This window comes from Scyliorhinus torazame, chromosome 25 (genome assembly GCF_047496885.1).
Source record: "Scyliorhinus torazame isolate Kashiwa2021f chromosome 25, sScyTor2.1, whole genome shotgun sequence".
Lineage (NCBI taxonomy): Eukaryota > Metazoa > Chordata > Chondrichthyes > Carcharhiniformes > Scyliorhinidae > Scyliorhinus > Scyliorhinus torazame.
Window position 1 is genome coordinate 40,139,123 of NC_092731.1, and position 26,773 is coordinate 40,165,895.

General features: G+C 45.2%; 1 long non-coding RNA gene across 1 annotated transcript; it reads left to right on the top strand.

Annotated features, from left to right (window-relative positions):
- Window positions 1-3,907: 3,907 nt before the first annotated feature.
- Window positions 3,908-19,380, top strand: LOC140402498 (uncharacterized). Its single transcript, XR_011938145.1, has 3 exons — window positions 3,908-4,039; window positions 6,828-7,074; window positions 19,254-19,380. It is a non-coding gene; the product is annotated as an uncharacterized lncRNA (long non-coding RNA).
- The last annotated feature ends 7,393 nt before the right edge of the window (window positions 19,381-26,773 follow it).

Consider the following 26,773-nt stretch of genomic DNA (forward strand, 5'->3'; position numbering starts at 1 on the left):
TGCCCAGCGAGCTATTGTTAAAGAGGGAATGGCATAGAGTGGGGACGGAGAGGTTGAAAATGCAGGATAACAACGGGTCGTGGGGAAAGTGTGGAGTGGGGAATGCCATATATAATTGCCAAGTACACTCAGGATTTCACAGTGTTAAGATCCATTTCCCCCACAGATTCTAAGGCATCCGTTGCGTTCATGTATCAAGAATTGTACAACATTGAGTTTTGAGTTCATAGAACATAGAACGATACAGCGCAGTACAGGCTCTTCGGCCCACGATGTTGCACCGAAACAAAAGCCATCTAACCTACACTATGCCATTATCATCCATATGTTTATCCAATAAACTTTTAAATGCCCTCAATGTTGGCGAGTTCACTACTGTAGCAGGTAGGGCATTCCACGGCCTCACTACAGTTCAGAACTGCTCGGTACCATCCACGTCATACAAATCTCCATGTCCGATATTAGATCATCTCCCAATTTCCTTTTGAAGGTCCACCGTATCAAAAATGCAAACGTTCAAAATCCTGTCATTGGAATTTGCTGAACAACGCGACTGGTGCGTCACTTCACTGCATCGTGTACATGACACAACATTCTGCCGCTGTGCCCCTCATCCAGCCTGTTTTATGTGGCCGAGGACGAGTGAAGTATTTGAAAGCAGAAACCTCTGTGTTGCTTGGATCTTTCCACATGGACTATTGCATTTTCTGATGTAGAAATATCGCTGATCACTGATCAAGAGTCAGCATCTTGGCTTCTTCCTTTAGGTTATAATGAGTGACGTCATTGAAAACATTGAAGTATTTGTGCCCAATCAGCCTGATGAATCGCTCTAAAGATGCCACAAGTAAATCGGTAAGACATAGGAGCAGAATTAGGGCATTCGGCCCATCGCCTATGCTCCGCCATACAATCATTCCCATTGTTCTGCCTGCTCCCCATAACTCATGATCCCTTTATTGATCAACACCTATCTATCTGTCCAAACAAAACTCAGTGATTTGGACTCCACAGCGGCAAAAAAGCACCACAGAATCACCACCCTCTGAACAAAGAACAAAGAACAAAGAAAGGTACAGCACAAGAACAGGCCCTTCGGCCCTCCAAGCCCGTGCCGACCATGCTGCCTGACTAAACTACAATCTTCTACACTTCCTGGGTCCGTATCCCTCTATTCCCATCCTATTCATGTATTTGTCAAGATGCCCCTTAAATGTCACTATCGTCCCTGCTTCCACCACCTCCTCCGGTAGCGAGTTCCAGGCACTCACTACCCTCTGCGTAAAAAACTTGCCTCGTACATCTACTCTAAACCTTGCCGCTCTCACCTTAAACCTATGCTCCCTAGTAATTGACCCCTCTCCCCTGGGGAAAAGCCTCTGACTATCCACTCTGTCTATGCCCCTCATAATTTTGTAGACCTCTATCAGGTCTCCCCTCAACCTCTTTCGTTCCAGTGAGAACAAACCGAATTTATTCAACCTCTCATCATAGGTCATGCCCTCCATACCAGGCAACATTCTGGTAAATCTCTGCTGCACCCTCTCTAAAGCCTCCACATCCTTCTGGTAGTGTGGCGACCAGAATTGAACACTATACTCCAAGTGTGGCCTAACTAAGGTTCTATACAGCTGCAACATGACTTGCCAATTCTTATACTCAATGCCCCAGCCAATGAAGGCAAGCATGCCGTATGCCTTCTTGACTACCTTCTCCACCTGTGTTGCCCCTTTCAATGACCTGTGGACCTGTACTCCTAGATCTCTTTGACTTTCAATACTCTTGAGGGTTCTACCATTCACTGTATATTCACTACCTGCATTAGACCTTCCAAAATGCATTAGCTCACATTTGTCCGGATTAAACTCCATCTGCCACCTCTCCGCCCAAGTCTCCAAACAATCGAAATCCTGCTGTATCCTCTGACAGTCCTCATCGCGATCCGCAATTCCACCAACCTTTGTGTCGTCTGCAAACTTACTAATCAGACCAGTTACATTTTCCTCCAAATCATTTATATATACTACAAAGAGCAAAGGTCCCAGCACTGATCCCTGTGGAACACCACTGGTCACAGCCCTCCAATTAGAAAAGCATCCTTCCATTGCTACTCTCTGCCTTCTATGACCTAGCCAGTTCTGTATCCACCTTGCCAGCTCCCCCCTGATCCCGTGTGACTTCACCTTTTGTACTAGTCTACCATGAGGGACCTTGTCAAAGGCCTTACTGAAGTCCATATAGACAACATCTGGCTGAAGAATTTCCTCCTCATCTCTGTTTCAAAGGACCGTCCCTTTCGTCTGAGATTGTGACCTCTGGTTCTAGTTTTTCCTACAAGTAGAAACATTCAGTCCTCGTCCACTCTACCCCGGCCTCGCACTATTTTATAAGTTTCAATGCGATCCACTCTCATCCTTCGAAACTCCGAGTACATACCCAGAGTCTTCAACCATACTTCATACAACAAGCTTCATACAACATTCCAGGGATCATTCTTATGAACCTCCATGGAACCTTTCCAAGGCCAGCACATCCTTCCTTAGAAACAGTTTCCAAAACTGCTCCTAATACTCCAAATGACGTCTGACCAGAGCCTTATTCAGCTTCAGAAGTACATCCCTGGTCTTGAATTCTGGGCCTCTCTACATGAATGCGAACATTGCATTTGCCTTCCGAACTGCCGACTGAACCCGCACGTTAACCTTAAGAGAATCTTGAAGTAGGGCTGGTAAATCCCTCTGTGCTTCTGATTTCCTAAGCCTTTTCCCATTTATAAAATAATCTATGCCTCCATTCCTCCTACCATAGTGCCGCTACCTCACACTTTTCCATATTGTATTCCATCTGCAAACTTCTTGGCCCTCTCTCCTCGCCTGGCCAAGTCCTCCAGCAGCCCCCATGCTGCCTCAATACTACCTGCCCCTCTGCATATATTTGTGAGATGAATAGCCTCAGAACCCACATCTATTTACCTTTGCAATATATCACCACAAATGTCGGAGACTTTCTTTCCGACACGCAAATCTGCAGATTTGCCCTGGACTATTGATGTCACGTGGTACTACCTTTATTTGATGTGAAGGAAAACCATTGCCATTTAGCTCCGTTGTTATTTTTTGGAGAAAACAAATAATGAGGTTTGGAGTCGGATTGCCTTTGTGAAACGCAAACTGAGTTCTGCCCAGCAAGTTATTCCCGAGGGTTTTGCTTGAACACATTGTGGAAAGCATATCGGGCCACGACGCTCACCAGTGAAATGTGTCGGCTATTGCGGTGATTACTCAGTCTGGCTTTGACCTGCAGATTGTGTACAGAACATAATGAATTATAAATAAACTAATAATGCCGGACTCGCTGAGCTTTTCAGTCAGAAGATAGATTCCAAGTACGCCATTGAAATTAAAGAGGGTATATTCACCCCGTGTCCTGGCACAGTGTTCATTTTTAACTCAGGAATGCAAAAATAAATTAGATTAGGTGTTTTTCCTGCTTTGTTGTTTGTGTGATCCTCATTTGCGCAGACAACATGACGCCGTCTACATTACAAGAGAGAGGACATGTCATAAAATGCGTATTCTCCTGTTCCGCGGTTCTGGACCTCCTGGTTTGATTCTGGTCTCTTTATGAATGCAAGTCCGTCTCACTTTCTATTTTGATGTATTTATTTGACTGTCTTCGTCTTGTCTCGACTCCTTCCTTTATTTCATCTCATGGTTTCCCTCTCAAAGCTCTCAGCCAATGTGTTGCACAGCCCATGCCCTGCGGTCTACCCTCTTCCAAAGGCTGCATTGGTTTTGTAGCGAGCTGAATAACCAGAAAAACTACTTTCGATGTAATGACTCTCATGACGATCCAATAATGTTGCAGTTTCTCGACGATCGAACACTCGAGAAGCTCTCTACTGAGAGAGCGTTGTCCGATCTGAGTTCCTGCAGAAAAACGAATGGCCACAAAGTTGGTCGTTCAGCGCTGAGACGATGCTGCCCTGCCTGCTGTCAGTACTGCCTTTTTGCTGAACTGGCGCAATGTGAGACCACAGGTTAGTCCGAGGAATGCATGTTCAGCAGTGTGACTGCGCGGGAAAGGCTGGACATCAGGATGAAGGGAGCGCAGCATCTTTTTGGCCCAGTAGATATGTAGTGCTGAATTGACAGAGCGTCTGAACTGAAGGATTGTATTGTCAGTACTGAGGGAACTGTGCATTTTTGTATGGTCAGACCTGAGATGAGGTTGCACTGTTGGAAGTGCTATCTTTGCAATGCAATTAAACGTAGACTTGCCTAACTGGTAAGTTAGTTTGATGTGGAGATGCCGGCGTTGGACTGGGGTGAGCACAGTAAGAAGTTTTACAACACCAGGTTAAAGTCCAACAGGTTTGTTTCGATGTCACTAGCTTTTGGAGCGCTGCTCCTCCCTCAGGTGAATGAAGAGGTCTGTTCCAGAAACATATATATAGACAGATTCAAAGATGCCAGACAATGCTTGGAATGCGAGCATTAGCAGGTGATTAAATCTTTACAGATCCAGAGATGGGGTAACCCCAGGTTAAAGAGGTGTGAATTGTGTCAAGCCAGGACAATTGGTAGGATTTCGCAGGCCAGATGGTGGGGGATGAATGTAATGCAACATGAATCCCAGGTCCCGGTTGAGGCCGCACTCATGTGTGCGGAACTTGGCTATAGGTTTCTGCTCGGCGATTCTGCGCTGTCGCGCGTCCTGAAGGCCGCCTTGGAGAACGCTTACCCGGGGATCAGAGGCTGAATGCCCTTGACTGCTGAAGTGTTCCCCGACTGGAAGGGAACATTCCTGCCTGGTGATTGTTGCGCGATGTCCGTTCATCCGTTGTCGCAGCGTCTGCATGGTCTCGCCAATGTACCGCGCTTCGGGACATCCTTTCCTGCAGCGTATGAGGTAGACAACGTCGGCCGAGTCGCACGAGTACGTACCGCGTACCTGGTGGGTGGTGTTCTCACGTGTAATAGTGGTATCCATGTCAATGATCTGGCACGTCTTGCAGAGATTGCCATGGCAGGGTTGTGTGGTGTCATGGCCACTGTTCTGAAGGCTGGGTAGTTTGCTGCAAACAATGGTTCGTTTGAGGTTGCGCGGTTGTTTGAAGGCAAGTAGTGGGGGTTTGGGGATGACCTTGGCAAGATGTTCATCTTCATCAATGACGTGTTGAAGGCTGTGAAGAAGATGACGTAGTTTCTCCGCTCCGGGAAAGTACTGGACGACGAAGGGTATTCTGTCGGTTGTGTTCCATGTTTGTCTTCTGAGGAGGTCGGTGCGGTTTTTTGCTGTAGCGCGTTGGAACTGTGGATCGATGAGTCGAGCGCCATACCCCGTTCGTACAAGGGCATCTTTCAACGTCTGTAGATGTCTGTTAAGCTCCTCCTCGTCTGAGCAGATCCTGTGTATACGGAGAGCTTGTCCATAGGGGATGGCTTCTTTAATGTGTTTAGGGTGGATGCTGGAGAAGTGGAGCATCGTGAGGTTATCCGTGGGTTTGCGGTAAAGCGAAGTGCTGAGGTGACCGTCTTTGATGGAGACGAGTGTGTCCAAGAATGCAACTGAATTTGGAGAGTAGTCCATGGTGAGTCTGATGGTTGGATGGAACTTATTGATGTAATCGTGTAGTCGTTTCAGTGATTCTTCGCCGTGGGTCTTGCAATCTCTGCAAGACATGCCAGATCATCGACATGAATACCATCATTACACGTGAGAACACCACCCACCAGGTACGCGGTACATACTCGTGCGACTCGGCCAACGTTGTCTACCTCATACACTGCAGGAAAGGATGTCCCGAAGCGTGGCACATTGGCGAGACCATGCAGACGCTGCGACAACGGATGAACGGACATCGTGCGACAATCACCAGGCAGGAATGTTCCCTTCCAGTCGGGGAACACTTCAGCAGTCAAGGGCATTCAGCCTCTGATCTCCGGGTAAGCGTTCTCCAAGGCGGCCTTCAGGACGCGCGACAACGCAGAATCGCCGAGCAGAAACTTATAGCCAAGTTCCGCACACATGAGTGCGGCCTCAACCGGGACCTGGGATTCATGTCGCATTACATTCATCCCCCACCATCTGGCCTGCGAAATCCTACCAACTGTCCTGGCTTGACACAATTCACACCTCTTTAACCTGGGGTTGCCCCATCTCTGGATCTGTAAAGATTTAATCACCTGCTAATGCTCGCATTCCAAGCATTGTCTGGCATCTTTGAATCTGTCTATATATATGTTTATGGAACATACCTCTTCATTCACCTGAGGAAGGAGCAGCGCTCCGAAAGCTAGTGACATCGAAACAAACCTGTTGGACTTTAACCTGGTGTTGTAAAACTTCTGACTGTGGTAAGTTAGTAGTACGATTCCTCTTCGTCTACTGGAAGATGAACACATGATCACTTTTTGAGAAAAAAAACAATTCGAATACTCAATTATTTGTTTCCCATTAAGGGGCAATTTAGCGTGGCCAATCCACCTATCCTGCACATCTTTTGGGTTTGAGACACGAGGAGAATGTAAAAACTCCAGATGGGCAGCGACCTGGGGCCGCGATCGAACCTGGGTCCTTGGCACGGTGAAGCAGCAATACAAAGCACCGCGCCACCCTGCTGCAATTATGATGCACAGCTGATCACGGGTGCAGTTTCTATCTTCCAGTCACATTTCGGGAAAGCAGACATTCTGCATTATAATAATATTGTGGACCTGGGTGTAGTTGCACTCGGTGTTGGGTCTCTATTGTATAATAATTACGGCACTTTATAAAATTATGGTGAAAAATACTGTACCAACGGAATTTATTATTTATTTCAGCCAACGGAAGAGGAAGTCTGCAAGCTTTTAAATACAGTTTTCAAGTAGGCAGCAAGAATGGGACTTGTTTCCAACAAGTTCAAGTTGTATTTGTCCTTCGTCACGGGGCTATTTGAATGTGTGGGCTTCGCCGGTGTGGTGTTCGGATGGGCCTCACTCGTCCTCGTGTTGAAGAAGGAAGATTATTTCCTGGATATCTGTGTGCCCTTGCACAACTCCAGTGATTTCGGGGAGAGGAATGGAACAGGTTAGTGTTTATTTATGTGGAGATAGTGTAGGGTGTCATGTGAGAGTACCTTTAAGAAATGGATGTTGAAGCAATGTACCTTTAAGAAATGGAGCTCATCATATTACTGAAGTGATGTCAGAGGGTGGGGGGAGCTGAGCTCACTTCTGCTTTTTGGTTTCAGTTTGAGAAGGCAGCTGGGAGTGTCTGTGTGTTTTGCTGAGAGCTGCAGGAAGAAACACAGAGCTGGTCTGTTGATTTCTGCAATCCAAAGACTATAAATATATTGAATGTAACCTCATGTCTATTTTTGAAGGTTTGAAGTCTTTTGTGTGTTTAAAGGAGCAGTTTGAAGGATTATTTAGTGTTGTAGTCTTTTGGGGTTATCTTTGAAGTAATGGGTGTTCAGATATTCAATGTTTGTTTTTAAAAGGGTAACTTGAGTTCATAGAATAAACATTGTTTTGTTTTAAAAACCATTTGTCCATAATTGCTGTATCACACCTGGAGAGTACGCCATGTGCTTCCCACACCACAATCTATTAAAAGTTGTGAGTCGGATGAACTCCATGAAACACTTTGGGGTTCTGTAAACCTGGACCCATAACAATTGGGGGCTCGATGGGATAAAAGTCCATCGATTGGATTGGCTTAACAAACTTAAAGACAGTGAGGGGTGATCATATTGTGGTTGCTTTTCAGGTGTGGTATTTTAGTTTAAGTGGGGAGTATGTTGTGGACAATGGCTCTTTCAGAGGCTAAGAAGTTTTTGGTGGTGGACACGGTAACACAAAATACCTTACAGACAGAGTCTAAAAGCAGACTGTTAGATTTGGCAAACGCATTGCAGTTAACATTGCCTGGCAAAATGCGAAAAGATGAGGTACTTACCGCGGTAGCTGAGCATTTAATTTTGCCTGGGATACATTCTGACTCATTAGAAGTGGCAAAGCTCCAGTTGCAGATTGAGCAATTTGAACATGAAAAAGAATTAAAGCAGCTTGAATATGCAATGAGAGAAAAAGAAAATGAGAGAGAAGAAAAAAACAAAGATAGAGATAGAGAGGAAAGGGAAAAAGAGAGAGAGTTTGAACTTCATAAAATGGTTCTGAAACATGAAAATCAGTTAAAATTGGCAATCGCAAAGGGAAGCATACAGTTGGACAGAGATTGGTGAGGATAGTGAGACAGAGCTTCATAGTCGAAGACCTGGTGGGGATCTATTTAAATATGTCCAAGCATTGCCAAGGTTTGACGGGAAGGAGGTAGAAGCCTTTTTCATTTCATTTGAGAAGGTAGCTAAACAAATGTAATGGCCACAGGACATGTGGGTATTACAGATTCAAACAAAGCTGATAGGTAGGGCTAGTGAAGTGTTTGCCTCACTACCGGAGGAGGTATCTGGAACGTATGAGGAGGTGAAAAAATCCATCTTAGGTGCATATGAGCTAGTGCCTGAAACTTACAGACAAAGGTTTAGAAATTTAAGGAAAGAATTAGGTCAAACATACATGGGATTTGAAAGGCTCAAACAGAGTAATTTTGATAGGTGGATAAGGGCTTTGAAAATAGACCAAACGTATGAAGCTCTCAGAGAAATTATACTTTTGGAGGAATTTAAAAATTCAATTCCTGATGTAGTGAGAACTCATGTGGAAGAGCAGAGGGTTAAAACTGCAAGATTAGCAGCAGAAATGGCAGATGATTATGAATTAGTTCATAAATGTAGGCTTGGTTTCCGACATCAGTTTCAGCCGGTGAGAGATAGAAACTGGGGACATGAGAAATACTCAAGTGGTAAATGTAAAGGTGATCTGATGGGAGATAATAAAGAGAGTGTACCTCAGATTAAAAAATAAATCCAGGAGGGTGGAATAGATATAAAATTTTCAAATGTTTTCACTGTAATAAACTAGGCCATGTAAAGTCACAGTGCTGGTGGTTGAAGGCTGGGAAGGCTGATGTGGTAAAACAGAATAAGACAGTGGAGTTTGTTAGAGTGGGAAAGGAAAGCCCAAGGGAAGCGAAGGAGGTGCAAACGATTGTACAGCCTGTTCAAGAAGTAATTGATAAGAAGGTGCCAGATGTATTTAAAGAAATTACTTGTGTGGGTAAAATTTACTCATGTGTATCAGGAGGAGCAGGTAAAGAGGTCACAAGTTAAAGAGATACGGGAGCTAGTCAATCTTTAATGGTAAGTGATGAGGAATTATGTAGTTTGGAAAGAATGTTGCCAGAAAAGGTGGTAATATGTGGAATTCAGGGTGAGAGGAGTAGTGTTCCTTTATATAAGGTAAGGTTGGAAAGTCAAGTGAAGAGTGGTGAAGTGGTAGTAGGAGTAATAGAGAAACAATCTTGTCCAGGAATACAGTTTATCTTGGGAAATTATATAGCTGGATCGCAGGTGGGAGTGATGCCTACTGTGGTTGATAAGCCAGTGGAAAATCAGACAATTGAAATATTGAAGGACGAATATCCTCGGATTTTTCCGGATTATGTAGTAACAAGGCCGCAAAGTCACAGGTTAAGACAAGAGGAGAAATCAAAGAGTGAAGATGAAGTTGAAGTGCAATTATCAGAAACGATTTTTGATCAGATGTTTGAAAAAGAACAAGAACAAGTGGAGGATGAGGTGCATATTTTTAGTTCAGGAAAATTGGCGGAGTTACAACAGAAAGATGTAGAAATAAAACAGATATATCAGAAAGCATATACAGAAGAGGAATCTGAGAGTATACCAGAGTATTATTACCGTAAAAGTGATGTCTTGATAAGAAAATGGAGACCTGTACATATGCAGGCGGATGAAAAATGGGCAGAAGTTCATTAAGTAGTATTGCCATTAGGGTACAGAAAGGAGGTGTTGCGAGTGACACATGAGGTACCAGCGGGAGGTCATTTGGGGATAAGGAAAACTCAAGCTAATTCCAGAAACATTTTTATTGGCCTGGACTACATAAAGATGTAGTTAAATTTGTCAATCATGTCACACATGTCAAGTGATAGGGAAACCTCAAGCAGTGATAAAGCCAGCGACCTTCACACCCATTCCAGCATTTGAGGAACCTTTTACAAGGGTCCTAATCGATTGTGTAGGACCGCTTCCTAAAACAAAAAGTGGGAATCAATATCTTTGGACTATAATGGATGTGTCTACTAGGTTTCCAGAGGCCATTCCAGTACGTAATATTACAGCTAAAAGATTGTGGAGGAGTTACTTCAATTCTTTACGAGATATGGACTACCGACAGAAACTCAATCAGATCAAGGATCAAATTTTACCTCAAAGGTATTCAAAGAAGTTAGGGATAGTTCAGGAATAAAACAATTTAAATCAACTGCGTACCATCCAGAATCGCAGGGAGCGTTAGAAAGGTGGCATCAGACATTAAAGACAATGTTGAGGGCTTATGGTCAAAATTACCCAGAGGAGTGGGATAAAGGAATTCCATTCGTACTGTTTGCAATTAGGGATGCACCTATTGAGTCAACCAAATTTAGTCCTTTTGAACTAATTTGTGGTCATGAGGTAAGAGGACCACTTAAATTGATTAAAGAAAAATTGATGGGTGAGAAATCGAAAATTACACTATTGGATTACGTGTCAAATTTTTGGGAATCATTAAATAGAGCAGGTGAATTGGCTAGACAACATTTGAAAGTTGCACAAAATGTGATGAAACGGGCAGGGACAAGAAATCCAAAGTTCGTAGTTTTACCAGTGGAGATAAAGTTTTAGTATTGTTACCAGTGTTGGTGAACTTTTAAAAGCTAGGTTTTGTGGACCTTATCAGATTGGAAGGAAATTAAGTGAGGTGAATTATGTGGTAAAAGCACCAGATAGGAGGGAGACTCACCGAGTGTGTCATGTGAAGATGCTTAAAAGGTACTTTGAAAGGGAAGGAGAGAAAAAGGAGGTTTTAATGATTCTGACTCCAAGTGACGAACCAAATCCAGATGACTGTGAATTTGGCATACCTCAAATTAAATTGGAAAATGAGGATGTTCTTAAAAATTGGGATAAATTGTTGAGTTATTTTCCAGAGGAAAAACGAACTGACCTGAAAGAGTTATTGATATCACATGGGCAAGTTTGTAGAGATAAATTGGGAAGTACTAAATTGGCTATACTTGATGTAGATGTGGGAATTGCTGTTCCTATCAAACAACAACCATATAGACTTAATCCTTGAAAATTGGCACAGGTTAACAAAGAGATTGAGAGTATGCTTAAAAATGGCATCATTGAAGTGGATTGCCGCCAATGGAGCTCACCCATAGTGATGGTACCTAAACCAGACGGTACCCAATGGTTGTGTGTGGACGATAGAAAGGTTACAAGACCTTGTTACAAGAACGGACTCTTATCCTATCCCACATTTGGAGGATTGCATTGAGAAAGTGGGCAATCCGCTTTTATTTCCAAATTGGATTTACTTAAAGGTTACTGGCAGGTACCTTTATCCGAAAGGGCGAAGGAGATTTCAGCTTTTGTGACTCCAGGTGGTATATACCAATTCAAAGTTATGCAGTTTGGCATGTAAAATGGCCAAGCCACATTTCAACGGTTAGCTAATACAGTCGTTTCAGGATTACCCAATTGTGCGGTATACATCGAGGATCTGGTAATTTTCAGCCAGACATGGAAAGAACATTTAAAACATCTGATGGAGTTATTCGATCGACTTCAGGATGCGGGTTTGATGTTAAACCTAGCCAAAAGTGAATTTGGAGAAGCCCGAATCACTTTCCTTGAGGAGTTTCCGATACCCTCACGACGAAGGGAAATAATGAGATTTCTTGGCATGAGTGGATTTGATCAAACATTTGTGCAAGAGTTTTGTAGCATGATTGCTCCACTGATGGACTTGCTCAAGAAATGTAACAAATTTAATTGGCAGTGGAATTTCAACCTTCATTTGACTGCCTGAAAGCTGTGGTAACTGATGCACCAGTATTGGAGAAATGCAAGGGTCTCTGTGGTCAGATTGAACTGAAGTATCTAACTTTAAAGAGAAATGCTGAGGCATAGAGGAATGGATGGATCGTGTAGAGACTTTCTTGTTCAAAGAGACTGTCAATCGAGAAGGACTGCGGTTGGAGGAAGAAGAACAAAAAAAAAATGGACTGTATTATTATACCTGTTTGCGTGTGTTGTTTTTTTTGAACTGGTAAAGTGTTTTTACTGTGTGCATTTCTTAATTGATGGGGCAAAGGTGAAAAATGAAACCATCTTGAAGTTGATGGTTTATTTTTTTTTTCTTGGGGGGGAGGTGTCATGTGAGAGTACCTTTGAGAAATGGATGTTTAAGCAATGGACCTTTAAGAAATGGAGCTGATCATACTACTGAAGTGATGTCAGAGGGTGGGGGGAGCTGAGCTCTCTTCTGCTTTTTTGAGTTTCAGTTTGAGAAGGCAGCTGGGAGTGTCTGTGTGTTTTGCTGTGAGCTGCAGGAAGAAACACAGAGCTGGTCTGTTGATTTCTGCAAACCAAAGACTATAAATATATTGAATGTAACCTAATGTCTATTTTTGAAGGTTTGAAGTCTTTTGGATGTTTAAAGGAACAGTTTGAAGGGTTATTTAGTGTTGGAGTCTTTTGGGGTTATCTTTGAAGTAATGGGTGTTAAGATATTCAATGTTTGTTTTTAAAAGGGTAACTTAAGTTCATAGAATAAACATTGTTTTGTTTTAAAAACCATTTGTCCATAATTGCTGTATTACACCTGGAGAGTACGCCGTGTGCTTCCCACACCACAATCTATTAAAAGTTGTGGGTCGGTTGAACTCCATGAAACACTTTGGGGTTCTGTAAACCCGGACCCATAACAAGGGGGAGAGGGGGATGGAAAGTCAAAGCCATTGAGAGAGGAAGAGAGGTCTGGAAGCAGTTAGGTGGAGAGCGGAAAGAGAGAATAAAGCAAGATACATAAATGCTGCATGAGTAATGGCACCAGCGATTGGGAAGCGGATACAAACTAAAATGGGACGAAATCATAGAATTTACAGGCCATTGCCCCCATCGACTCTGCACCAGCCCTTGGAAAAAGCACCCAACTTAATCCCAGGCCTCCACCCTATTCCCATAACCCAGTAATCCCAGCTAACCTTCCAGAAACTAAGGGGCAATAGAATATTACCAACGCACCTAACTTGCACATCTTTAGACTGTGGGAGGAAACCAGAGCACCTGGGGGGAGAAAGTACAAGCTCCACATGGACAGTTACCCGAGGCTGGAATTGAACCCGGATGTGGAGCAGCCGTCCTAACCACTCTGCCTCCGTGCCACCCAAAAGGAAGAGAGTTAATCTGATGATTGAAGGAAACAAAGAGGGAGGGATAGAGAGAGAGGGGGAGGGAGGGAGAGAGCGGGGGAGAGAGGAAGTCAATGGGTGAATACGAATAAAGGAGATACAAAGAGAGCGACTGAGAGAATTGAACAGATAAAATGAGGTGGAAGAGACAGGCGAAGGTAGCGTGGCTGAGAAATCTGCGGAGCAAAAGAGGTGGTTAGTGAGATATTTATACCGGGTCAGATATGTGAATAGTTGGAGATGGGAGTACAGGAGCAGTGAGTGATAAGGACGTTCAGAGAGTACGGCTGCGGAGCGTGATGTCGGCCTGTTGTCATTTCACCCGGCGTTGCAGACAGTCACCACCCCAGTGGCCACCTCCCCATCATAAGTAAAGTGCTGGATTGTGGAGAATCCCTTCCTCACCAATAGCCTGTTCATGGTGGCATAGTGATTACAGCTGCTGCCTCACAGCACTAGGGTCCCCCTTCAATTTCCGTCTTACATAGAACATACAGTGCAGAAGGAGGCCATTCGGCCCATCGAGTCTGCACCGACCCAGTTAAGCCCTCACTTCCCCCCTATCCCCGTAACCCAATAACCCCTCCTAACTTTTTTTTGGACACTAAGGACAATTTAGCGTGGCCAATCCACCTAACCTGCACGTCTTTGGACTGTGGGAGGAAACCGGAGCACCGGGAGGAAACCCACGCACACACGGGGAGAACGTGCAGACCCGCACAGATAGTGACCCAGCGGGGAATCCGCTATCCACTTGTGGCTATCCACTTGTTCTACCGTGCTACCAGTTAACTCTTGTTTGACTGTCTGTCCGGTTTCGGTCCACTATCTAAAAGTGGATTGGCCACACTATCCTTCCCCATAGCGTCCAAAGGTTAGGTGGGGTTACGGGAATAGGGTGGTGGAGTGGGACTGTGATGGGTGTTCTTTCGCAGATTCTGTTCAGACTCGATGGCCACTGCAGCGATTTCATGAAAGAGAGTTAGTGTGAGATGGAGAATCAGTGACGAGAAGGGGAAAATGAAGATGGAGAATTGAGAGACGCAGATAGTTGAAGGTCAAGTTAAATATGGATAGGGAGAAACAACAGTAAAGGTCCAAAAGAGAGTTTGGGATAGAGACAGAAACTGAACAATTGGAAGGCCGTGGAGAAGTGGGCGGAAAGTTTGGGATGGAGATTGAAAAAGAGACAGTGAATGGAGAGACAACAGGAAGGATTGACCCGTCTGCAAAAAGGCAAAGGAGTACGACAGAGAAACATTGTGATAGAATGAGCCAGGATGAGAAAGACAGAAGGATCTATTGAGTCATTGACGTCTACATCACGGAAAAAGCCCTTCGGCCCATTGCGTCTCTGCCAGTCAAAGACAACCACCAAAATATACCGATCCCATTTTCCAAAACTTCACAAATAGTCTTGCATATCTTGCACATTGAAACTGAACATCTAAATACATGTGAACTGTTATGTGCGCCTGTATCTCCAGCACCCTTTCAGTTAGCGAGATCCAGACTCCAAAACCCCTCTGTGTGAACAGGTTGTCCTCCACATCTCCTCACAACTTCCTGCCCCTTACCTTAAACAGCTGTTCACTAAACATTGATCAACCCCTTTGCCCATCAAGGGGAAATGTTTATCCCTGTCTACTCTCTCGATGCTCCTCATAATTTTAACCGTTTCAATCCTGTGCCCCTCAGCCTAGTCTAATCCAAGGAAAACAATCCTTGCCTGTCAAATCTCACTTTATAACTCATCCAGTGAGGAAAACCAAATGAGGGTAAGGAGTGAACAGAGCTTGGAAAAGAGATACGGATGAGACAAAATGGAGTGAAAGTATTGAATAGGAAGAAAAGCGAGCGAGGAATTGAACGAGGCTGTGGCATTGAGATAGAGAGTAATTGGAGATTAAATGAGCTAAATGTGTTAAACAAATAATCTCAGGATTGCTACCAGTGGCACGTGATAGTCAGAGTAAGAATGACAGGATAGCTAGGATGAATACGTGGCTTGAGAGATGGTGCAAGAGGGAGGGTTTCAAATTCCTGGGACATTGGGGCCGGTTCTGGGGGAGGTGGGACCTGTACAAATTGGACGGTCTGCATCTGGGTGGGACCGGAACCAATGTTCTCGGGGGTGTGTTTGCTCGTGCAGTTGGGGAGGGTTTAAACTAATGTGGCAGGGGGATGGGAACCGATGTAGGAAGTCAGTGGGGACGGAAGCAAAAGGCAGGAAGGGAGAGTGGGTAAAGCATGACCAGAGAAAGCAGGGCAGAGAGCAAGGAAAGTTTACATTAAACTGCATTTATTTCAATGCAAGGGGCCTGACGGGCAAAGCGGATGAACTCAGGGCATGGATGGGCACATGGGACTGGGATATTATAGCTATGACTGAAACATGGCTAAGGGAGGGGCAGGACTGGCAGCTCAATGTTCCGGGGCTACAGATGCTATAGAAAGGATAGAACAGGAGGTAAGAGAGGAGGGGGAGTGGCGTTTTTGATTAGGGAGAACATTACAGCAGTACTTAGAGGGGATATATCCGAGGGTTCGCCCACTGAGTCTATATGGGTGGAACTGAAAAATAAGAAGGGAGAGATCACCTTGATAGGACTGTACTACAGGCCCCCAAATAGTCAGCGGGAAATTGAGGAGCAAATATGTAAGGCGATTACAGATAGCTGCAAGAAAAATAGGGTGGTAATAGTAGGGGACTTTAACTTTCCCAACATTGACTGGGACAGCCATAGCATTAGGGGCTTGGATGGAGGGAAATTTGTTGAGTGTATTCAGGAGGAATTTCTCATTCAGTATGTGGATGGACCGACTAGAGAGGGGGCAAAACTTGACCTCGTCTTGGGAAATAAGGAAGGGCAAGTGACAGAAGTGTTAGTGAGGGATCACTTTGGGACAAGTGACCATAACTCCATTAGTTTTAAGATAGCTATGGAGAATGATAGGTCTGGCCCAAGAGTAAAAATTCTTAATTGGGGCAAGGCCAATTTAGATGGTATCAGACAGGAACTTTCAGAGGTAGATTGGGGGAGACTGTTGGCAGGCAAAGGGATGGCTGGTAAATGGGAGGCTTTTAAAAATGTGTTAACCAGGGTGCAGGGTAAGCACATTCCCTTTAGAGTGAAGGGCAAGGCTGGTAGAAGTAGGGAACCCTGGATGACTCGAGATATTGAGACTCTGGTCAAAAAGAAGAAGGAGGCATATGACGTACATAAACAACTGGGATCAAGTGGATCCCTTGAAGAGTATAGAGATTGTCGAAATAGAGTTAAGAGGGAAATCAGGAGGGCAAAAAGGGGACATGAAATTGCTTTGGCAAATAATGCAAAGGAGAATCCAAAGAGATTCTACAGATACATAAAGGGGAAAAGAGTAACTAGGGACAGAGTAGGGCCTCTAAAGGATCAACAAGGACATCTATGTGCAGAGCCACAAGAGTTGGGTGAGATCCTGAATGAATATTTCTCATCGATATTCACGGTGGAGAAAGGCATGGATGTTAGGAAACTAAGGGAAATAAATAGTGATGTCTTGAGAAGTGTGCATATTACAGAGGAGGAGGTGCTAGAAGTCTTAAAGCGTATCAAGGTAGATAAATCCCCGGGACCTGATGAAATGTATCCCAGGATGTTGTGGGAGGCTAGGGAGGAAATTGCGGGTCCTCTAACAGAGATATTTGAATCATCGGCAGCCACAGGTGAGGTGCCTGAAGATTGGAGAGTGGTGAATGTTGTGCCCTTGTTTAAGAAGGGCAGCAGGGAAAAGCCTGGGAACTACAGACCGGTGAGCTTAACGTCTGTAGTAGGTAAGTTGCTAGAAGGTATTCTGAGAGACAGGATCTACAAGCATTTAGAGAGACAAGGACTGATTCGGGGCAGTCAGCATGGCTTTGTGCGTGGAAAATCATGTCTCACAAATTTGATTGAGTTTTTTGAGGGGGTGACCAAGAAGGTAGATGAGGGCAGTGCAGTAGACGTTGTCTACATGGACTTTGACAAGGTACCGCATGGTAGGTTGTTGCAGAAGGTTAAAGCTCACGGGATCCAGGGTGAGGTTGCCAATTGGATTCAAAATTGGCTGGACGACAGAAGACAGAGGGTGGTTGTAGAGGGTTGTTTTTCAAACTGGAGGCCTGTGACCAGTGGTGTGCCCCAGGGATCGGTGCTGGGTCCACTGTTATTTGTGATTTATATTAATGATTTGGATGAGAATTTAGGAGGCATGGTTAGTAAGTTTGCAGATGACACCAAGATTGGTGGCACAGTGGATAGTGAAGAAGGTTATCTAGGATTGCAACGGGATCTTGATCAATTAGGCCAGTGGGTCGACGAATGGCAGATGGAGTTTAATTTAGATAAATGTGAGGTGATGCATTTTGGCAGATCGAATCAGGCCAGGACCTACTCAGTTAATGGTATGGCGTTGGGGAGAGTTATAGAACAAAAGGATCTAGGAGTACAGGTTCATAGCTCCTTGAAGGTGGAGTCGCAGGTGGACAGGGTGGTGAAGAAGGCATTCGGCATGCTTGGTTTCATTGGTCAGAACATTGAATACAGGAGTTGGGACGTCTTGTTGAAGTTGTACAAGACATTGGTACGGCCACACTTGGAATACTGTGTGCAGTTCTGGTCACCCTATTATAGAAAGGATATTATTAAACTAGAAAGAGTGCAGAAAAGATTTACTAGGATGTTGCCGGGACTTGATGGTTTGAGTTATAAGGAGAGGCTGGATAGACTGGGACTTTTTTCCCTGGAGCGTAGGTGGCTTAGGGGTGATCTTATAGAGGTCTATAAAATAATGAGGGGCATAGATAAGGTAGATAGTCAACATCTTTTCCCAAAGGTAGGGGAGTCTAAAACTAGAGGGCATAGGTTTAAGGTGAGAGGGGAGAGATTCAGAAGGGCCCAGAGGGGCAATTTGTTCACTCAGAGGGCAGTGAGTGTCTGGAATGGGCTGCCCGAGGTAGTAGTAGAGGCGGGTACAATTGTGTCTTTTAAAAAGTATTTAGATAGTTACATGGGTAAGATGGGTATAGAGGGTTATGGGCCAAGTGCGGGCAACTGGGACTAGCTTAATGGTAAAAACTGGGCGGCATGGACTGGTTGGGCCGAAGGGCCTGTTTCCATGCTGTAAACTTCTATGATTCTATGTGAACATTTGGGAAACAAATTATACGAGAGCAGAGAATATGGAAACTGAGAGGGAGAAGCAACTTAAAAATATCTTGACTGGAAGTGGAGCAGGAACAAAAATGTGAGTAAATAATGAGTTGAGACAAGTTACTGACTTAGAGAGATCTGGATACTAATTGGGAGCAAGATAGATAGGGGAAAATGAAAAGTAACATGTACCAACAGATCAGAGAACCAGAGGGAGAAAGAGGAGTGGGAGCGTGAGAAAGAAACCGCGAGAAAGTAGGAGGACAGGGAGAAGCATAACGAGTTCAATGGGACAGGGAATAGGAAGACATGTCGTGCAGTGGGAGAGTTTTCCACAGGACATCGAGGAAGTGAGACGATATTGTACAAGGCGGAAGGGGCCAGAAACAATGATTAATACATCGGAACGTCATAAAGCAAGTAATCATGAGGCGGAGGGAAGATAGAGGGAGGGAGAAAGAGAAAGGGATTGGATAAATTTGAACATGGGAGGGTGAAAGAGGGTTCAGACAGGACGATACTGAGTGATGAGAGAGAGAAGGAAGGAGAGGGCTGGAGGTAGTTCCTCATCACCAACGATTCGTGAAAAGTGTTGAATATGATGTAAAACAACTGTGGATTTACTGAAGTTGTGAAATGTGCCGAGTGTTTTATTTCCACATTTCTTACTCCCTTATTATCTCCCCCTTGTTCTTACAATTTCATTGGCAGCAGGATGTGATCCACAGGACCAACGTTTCACTCTGGTATTCACTATCGCCTCTTTCGCCTTCAATATTCTGGCCTTCCCCACTGGTGTTCTGCTTGATCGCTTGGGTACGTGGATCACCCGCCTCGTGGCCATGTACGTCCTCCATTTTATTTCTTGACCATTGCCGGTTCGGGTTCGCGTGAGGGACGGAAGGGTAAAGCAGAATGGACAGGATGTGGAGTGAGAACACCAGGAAGATATACAGGAAAAAAACAAGTGCAAGGTGGTGGAACGGTTGGTCGGGGAAAGAGGTAGGATGGGAAAGAGTTGAAGGAGGATGGTGCGAGAGAGTTAGAGCAACGAAAGGGAAAGTGTTAAGATCCAGAGGCTGGAGCTGAAGTATGGGGTGTGCAGTAGGACGGGAAATGCAGACAGAACATGATGCGAAGGTGTGACAAATAATGGGTGATGTACCTGGAGGTATATGGGAGAGCAACGAGTACCCATGGAGGGCAGAGGGAGGATGTAGGGCCAGTCAAGGACAGGGATGGGAAGTTGTGTGTGGAGTCTGAAGAGATAGGCGAGATACTAAATGATGGTCCTGATGGAATTTATCCTAGGATTCTCTGGGAAGCCAGGGAAGAGATTGCTGGACCTTTGGCTTTGATTTTTATGTCATCATTGGCTACAGGAATAGTGCCAGAGGACTGGAGGATAGCAAATGTGGTCCCTTTGTTCAAGAAGGGGAGTAGAGACAACCCCAGCAACTATAGACCGGTGAGCCTCACGTCTGTTGGGGTAAAGTCTTGGAGGGGATTATAAGAGACAAGATTTATAATCATCTAGATAGGAATAATATGATTAGGGATAGTCAGCATGGCTTTGTGAAGGGTAGGTCATGCCTCACAAACCTTATCGAGTTCTTTGAGAAGGTGACTGAACAGGTAGATGAAGGTAGAGTAGTTGATGTGGTGTATATGGATTTCAGTAAAGCGTTTGATAAGGTTCCCCTCGGTAGGCTATTGCAGAGAATACGGAGGCTGGGGATTGAGGGTGATTTAGAGACGTGGATCAGAAATTGGCTAGCTGAAAGAAGACAGAGGGTGGTGGTTGATGGGAAATGTTCAGAATGGAGTTCAGTTACAAGTGGCGTACCACAAGGATCTGTTCTGGGGCCGTTGCTGTTTGTCATTTTTATCAATGACCGAGAGGAGGGCGCAGAAGGGTGGGTGAGTAAATTTGCAGATGACACTAAAGTCGGTGGTGTTGTCGACAGTGCGGAAGGATGTAGCAGGTTACAGAGGGACATAGATAAGCTGCAGAGCTGGGCTGAGAGGTGGCAAATGGAGTTTAATGTAGAGAAGTGTGAGGTGATTCACTTTGGAAGGAATAACAGGAATGCGGAATATTTGGCTAATGGTAAAGTTCTTGGAAGTGTGGATGAGCAGAGGGATCTAGGTGTCCATGTACATAGATCCCTGAAAGTTGCCACCCAGGTTGATAGGGTTGTGAAGAAGGCCTATGGAGTGTTGGCCTTTATTGGTAGAGGGATTGAGTTCCGGAGTCATGAGGTCATGTTGCAGCTGTACAAAACTCTGGTACGGCCGCATTTGGAGTATTGCGTACAGTTCTGGTCACCGCATTATTGGAAGGACGTGGAAGCTTTGGAACGGGTGCAGAGAAGATTTACCAGGATGTTGCCTGGTATGGAGGGAAAATCTTATGAGGAAAGGCTGATGGACTTGAGGTTGTTTTCGTTGGAGAGAAGAAGGTTAAGAGGAGACTTAATAGAGGCATACAAAATGATCAGGGGGTTAGATAGGGTGGACAGTGAGAGCCTTCTCCTGCGGATGGAAATGGCTAGCACGAGGGGACATAGCCTTAAACTGAGGGGTAATAGATATAGGACAGAGGTCAGAGGTAGGTTCTTTACGCAAAGAGTGGTGAGGCCGTGGAATGCCCTACCTGCAACAGTAGTGATCTCGCCAACATTGAGGGCATTTAAAAGTTTATTGGATAAACATATGGATGATAATGGTATAGTGTAGGTTAGATGGCTTTTGTTTTTTGACTTCCAATGTTGGTGCAACATCGTGGGCCGAAGTACCTGTACTGCGCTGTATCGTTCTATGTTCTATGCTCTATGTTCTATGTTCTATGTGGTAGCACATACATAGAGGAAGAGGGAACAGAGGGAGTCGCGTGTGCTGCTGCGGAAAGGCAGGGCCGATAACAAAGGTATCGCCAGCAGAAACAGATGAGACAGACATGTTTGAGGAAGGAAAAGTTTGTAATTAGTTTTGGAGCCCAGTTTGCATGTGAATATCTGAGATAAACTTTATTAAACCTAATTAAGCCATTCCGTATACAGAAAGTCATGAAATAAAATATAGGCTTTGATGTGGGTCCATTATCCGATCCGTGATAGAGGGCTCATGGTAGACAATGAAGATGTGTTGAAAAATGATTTTAGGCGCATTTAATCGAGATATAAATTGCAGATAAGCAGTAGAAAACTTCAGACTGGGAATAACTACAAAGAACTCAGTATGGTAGTGTTGCTCTCTTTGGTATTGTCTCTTAATTTGGCTCTGTTTAATTACGTTTGCTCAAGAGTCACCAGGTATCTTTCGACACCGCCACAAGGTTCAGAACCGAATACTGATCAATAACTCAATACACCAGTTAGTAAGTTCAAAAGCAATGCTCATTTATTTACACACAGTCAAATCTACTCATGCATAAAACTCTACAACCTAAACTAACACTATTACTAAAGCCTATACTTAGCTTCGGGTGCCCACTCAGTCAGAGGAACAATGGCCGTTGCTCGGTTCTGAGGCTGCTGGGTTGAGCTGTTTACAGGGTAGCAACTAGGAGAGTCTATCTCGTAGCGTGCGTTGACTTGGAACTTACTTGGGCTGGCATAGCTGCTCGGCTGGTCTCTGTTCGCTGAGAGCCAAGGCCAAAGAAGAAAGATTTGCTCTTGCGGAATACATTTTATACCTGAAAGGGCTTCGCGCGCTTTTGGGCGGGCCTTGAACTTGGCCTCAATTAATTCGGCCTTTCCCAATCATTCTTATCGCTCTTCCTCCAATAGAGGGGCGGGTTCCCTGGTTGCTGGGCATGTCCTAGGTGGCCGTTGGTTTGCTTTGTTTGTGTCTCCTCTGGCGCCGGGGTGTCTGCCTTAACATTGTTTATCTAAATGTTTCCTTTTTGTCCCCGGAGATGGCTCATTTGTATGTAGATGGCTTAGCAGTTTCTGTCCTGTCTGAGAGCCAAGGCTCTAATCAACAGACAGACCTTGCACCTGTTTGTTTCTCAGTACTGTCCAATTTTCCCTGTATTCTTTGCAAGTGTCCATTTTGTAATCGGGACATGGCCATCCCAGAAGGCTACAAGCCCTCCTTGTGATCCTCAACGCGAAGCATGAAGGATCACATTACTACGTCGTCTTCATCTTCTGACCAAATTGGGCACCCATACTTAGGCTCTACACTGTCCTATCCTATGCAACACAATTTTACATAAACCGTTTTAAATACATTCATTATCATAAAACTCTACGAGGCGCTATGACATTAATACAAGCATTACAGAAAAATTAAAAAACTGGTACCTCTAACTAATCTCAATAAACTGTCCTTATTCAAACAGTTCAAAAATAATCTATACATCTTAACCTGTACAAAATAGCAGCACACAAATTTCTCTGGCCTGGCAGTCAGACACAGAGGTTTACATCTCTTTATTCCACAGGATACATAAAGAAAAATGGATGCACTTTAATCCGTCCCAAGGGGTTCGGGGGTCTGGTGAAATCCGAAAATGGGGGACCTAAACCTGTATACCGGGGTGCGAGAGCGATATGCTCTCTTTCGCCATTTCCTAACTCTAAACGTTTGCACGACACTGCAAAGTATCGCCAGCACTGAGAGTGCTTCGACTACATATGAGAGCGAGTACCAGGTGATAAACCTATCACACCAGGGCGGGGTATTGCTAGCTGTCGCGGGGCTAGTTATCTCGGGGTTCCGTGTATTGCAGGGGTGAGAATCATTTACGGTTTGTGTGGTAGGGGTCAGGGGGGTAGCGCCCACGCGCAACTGAAGGGATCCCGCTAAGATCCATGTGAACACGAAGGCTGTCTTCATCTTTGTCGGTCTACTTCTTTGTCTTCCTCTGGGGTTCCTGTGGTTCCGGAGTTCTGTGAACACAAGCGTAATTTCTGTTATTATCTTGCTTAAAATCTCGAATGTCTGTCTCTCTGTCCTTTATTGCCAATTTCCCTTTATAATTGGTCACCATTTGTGACTCCCTCATTTTTTTTTTAAACCAAATGTTGGGACAGGACATCTAAGAAAAATACTGCCATACTGCCAGCCGTCTCGCAGCCTGTGTGATTTACCATCCCAGTGTTTGAGGATGTAAATTGCATGCGGAAACAACTTAAGGGTTGCCAAAACCAAACAAAAGAATTTTGAACGTAACGAGCCAAAATGGGGTGCGTATGAGCCGTGGCGGATAAGAAATGGGTGGAATCCCCGGGTAGGATGGTGATCAATGCCGTTTCTGCTCTACCCGAGCATAGTTGACCAGAGGGGGGGTCCCCACGCAGGGCGGGACCAATGCCGTTTCTCCACTGCCTGAGCAACCGGCAAGAATGGGTAAGAATGTGATCGTCGTGGGGGCTTCCTCTCGAATCAGGAGAGTAGCTATGAGTCATGTTCTGTCGACAAACTAGTTCCTCTGAACAGTTGTCTGGCGATAAACTTGTTCCATTAACAGGCATTGGGCGCCAAAGGGGGTGGCGACGTGGGGCCGTGAAACTTGCGAGTTTACGAACAACAATTAACATTAACACTAACGAACAAACATACAACGAAAATGCTGCAGGTTCCATCAGAAAGGACACCGTATCTGTCCATCGGTTCCTTTTGTCTCCATCATCTGGACACCTCACTGCTCAATAGCGAACAGGGTCGCAAAGGGATTCGTTTGGTGGGAGTCAGACTCTAAGTCATCATCTTCTCCCGGCTGCCAAACCCTTGTCTGTAGTAACCGTGCTAAAGCTGCTTGGGACGAATTGGGGTCCATCTCATCATTCCGGATGAGCCTGAACGAATTGTCTCGGTGCCAGAATCGTGTGTCGAGGTTGGAGCTACTATGCTTCAATCCGTAATCGTCGGGCGGTGGGCCTGGGTCAGGGGCTTTGATATATGTAATCTCAAAGGGGTCAGTGGAATCATGCTTGGATTTGCTGGGAGTTGGGCCTGGTACAGAGGTATAATTGGAACGTGGTGTGCTGTGGCTATCGTCATTGTTATCGCTATCACTGTCACTGCTGGTTGACGGAAGGGAGAGGCGGAGTCGTGCCTCTGGAGGCAGAGTTGGAGTCGTGTCTGAGGGCGGGCGGGACTGGTTGGGGGAGGGTAGGAATACGTCATCTGTGGGTGGGGCGTGATCGTCTGCTGCTGCGAGCAGGATGTGGTGTGTGTGGTTATTCTGCGAGCCATAAGCCTTGAGCTGGTTTATATGAAACCACACACACTTACCATTGGGATAGGTTATTTTGTATACTGAGGGGCTGACTTTGTCCGAAATGGTGTACGGTCCGGAAAATTTTGGGGAAAGGAATGAACTGGGGTTGTAAAGGGAAAGCATAACTTGTTGCCCTCCTGCAAACTCAGTGGCGTGTACTGTTTTGTCGAAACAAGCCTTGCTCTGTTTCTTCCTGGTTCCAAGTCTCTCAGCTGCTGCGGATTGGGCTGCCTTTATGTTCTCTGACAATTGTTTAACCGCATTTTCATGGTGGGGGCTGTAAATGCGGGGCTGGCCAAATCCAGTCCTAATACATACTCTGTGCCTTTCATGGGGCGTCCGGTCATGAGGGTGTGGGGAGTGTATCCTGGGGACATGGATACCGTGTTTCTTATAAACATTAAAGCAAATGGGAGAACTGAATCCCAGGTACTGTCATTCTGCTGCACCATCTTCCTGAGGGTGGCTTTTAATGTCCTGTTCATCCTCTCCACAATACCACTTGACTGGGGGTGGTATGCAATGTGAAACCTTTGTCGAATGCCAAAAATCGTGAGGACGTTTTTCATTACACGTCCTGTGAAACGGGAGGCTTGATCGGACTCTATACTGCGGGGGAGGCCCCATCTTGTAAAGATGTGGTGTGTTAATATTTTAGCCATCGTCTTGGCCATATTAGTTCGCGATGGAAATGCTTCCAACCATTTTGTGAAGGTGTCGATGACCACCAACACATACTTATAACCATTTGTGCACGGCGGTAGGGGTCCGATATAATCTATCTGGAGATTTGTCAAGGGTCCATTAACCGGGCGGGTATGACTAAGTTGAGCCTTTTTCGCATATCTGTCCAGATTGTTCTGGGCACAGATTAAGCAATTCTCTATGTAGTGGGTAACATCGGTTTTTAAATCAGGCCACCAGCAGAGTGGTCTGAGGTGGGCTAGGGTGGGTTCAATTCCTTAGTGTCCGTGATTGTCATGGAACTGACAAATGATCTGGTTCCTGTCCTGGCTGGGGACTATATAAATGCCATCCTTTAAAATCACACCGTCATGGGTGGTTATTGCATTCTTGTATTTATCTTACGGGGCTGCGAAGGTTCCCTTTAAAAATTCCCTGAGTTTCTCGTCCTCTTTCTGTGCCTTCGCTAGATCCTGAATATTGGTCTGTGAGATTTGAACTGCGTGTACTGGGGTGCTTTCGGGGGTTTCCAAAAATAACCATGCCTGGAGCCTGCCTTCGCTAGGGCGTCTGCTCTAATGTTACCGGGGGGGAAGAACGGTGATGACTGCGAACCTTAATTATTCCGTATTTTCTATCCTTCGCTGTCTCCAAGATATGGCGAAGTAATGGGGCTGAGGGTAGGGGTTTACCATCCGCGGAAACAAATCCTCTTGTTTCCCAGAGGGGAACAAACTCTGTCAAACTATTACAGACATACAAGCTGTCCGAATAGATGTCTGCTGGGCTCGGGAATGAGTCGGGATGGTCGACAATGTATGCAATTGCTGCCAGTACTGCTGCCAGCGAGCCTAAGTGATCTGGCAACTTTTATGAAATCTCATCTAGGGCGTGTCCTCTATGTAAATACCGCAACCGGTAATTCTCTTTCCATTTATCACTGTGGAGGAGCCATCCACATAAATCTTCAGGGGTGCGCACGTGTCTGTGGGCTGGGGTCTCTGGGGTGTACTACCTGTTTTTCTGGGAGGTGTCTTGGGAATAAATGGGCCTGTGTTGTGTTTTGTGGTGACGGTCTCACATTCATGAGGGGTGCCTGCATACTGCAAATTATCGGCAAGGAAGGTATGGGTCTTGGTTCATTTTACTGTAATGTCCCGTCCCTGTAAAAGAAGGGTCCAACGGGCTGCGCGGATTTGGCTGACTGTGCCATCCTTAAGTCGTCCGTCTAACAATAGCTGTGTCGGTGTGTGTTCTGTGAGGATGGTGATGGGGTTGAGTCCTGTAATGTTGGCGAAGTACTGTACTGCCCAAA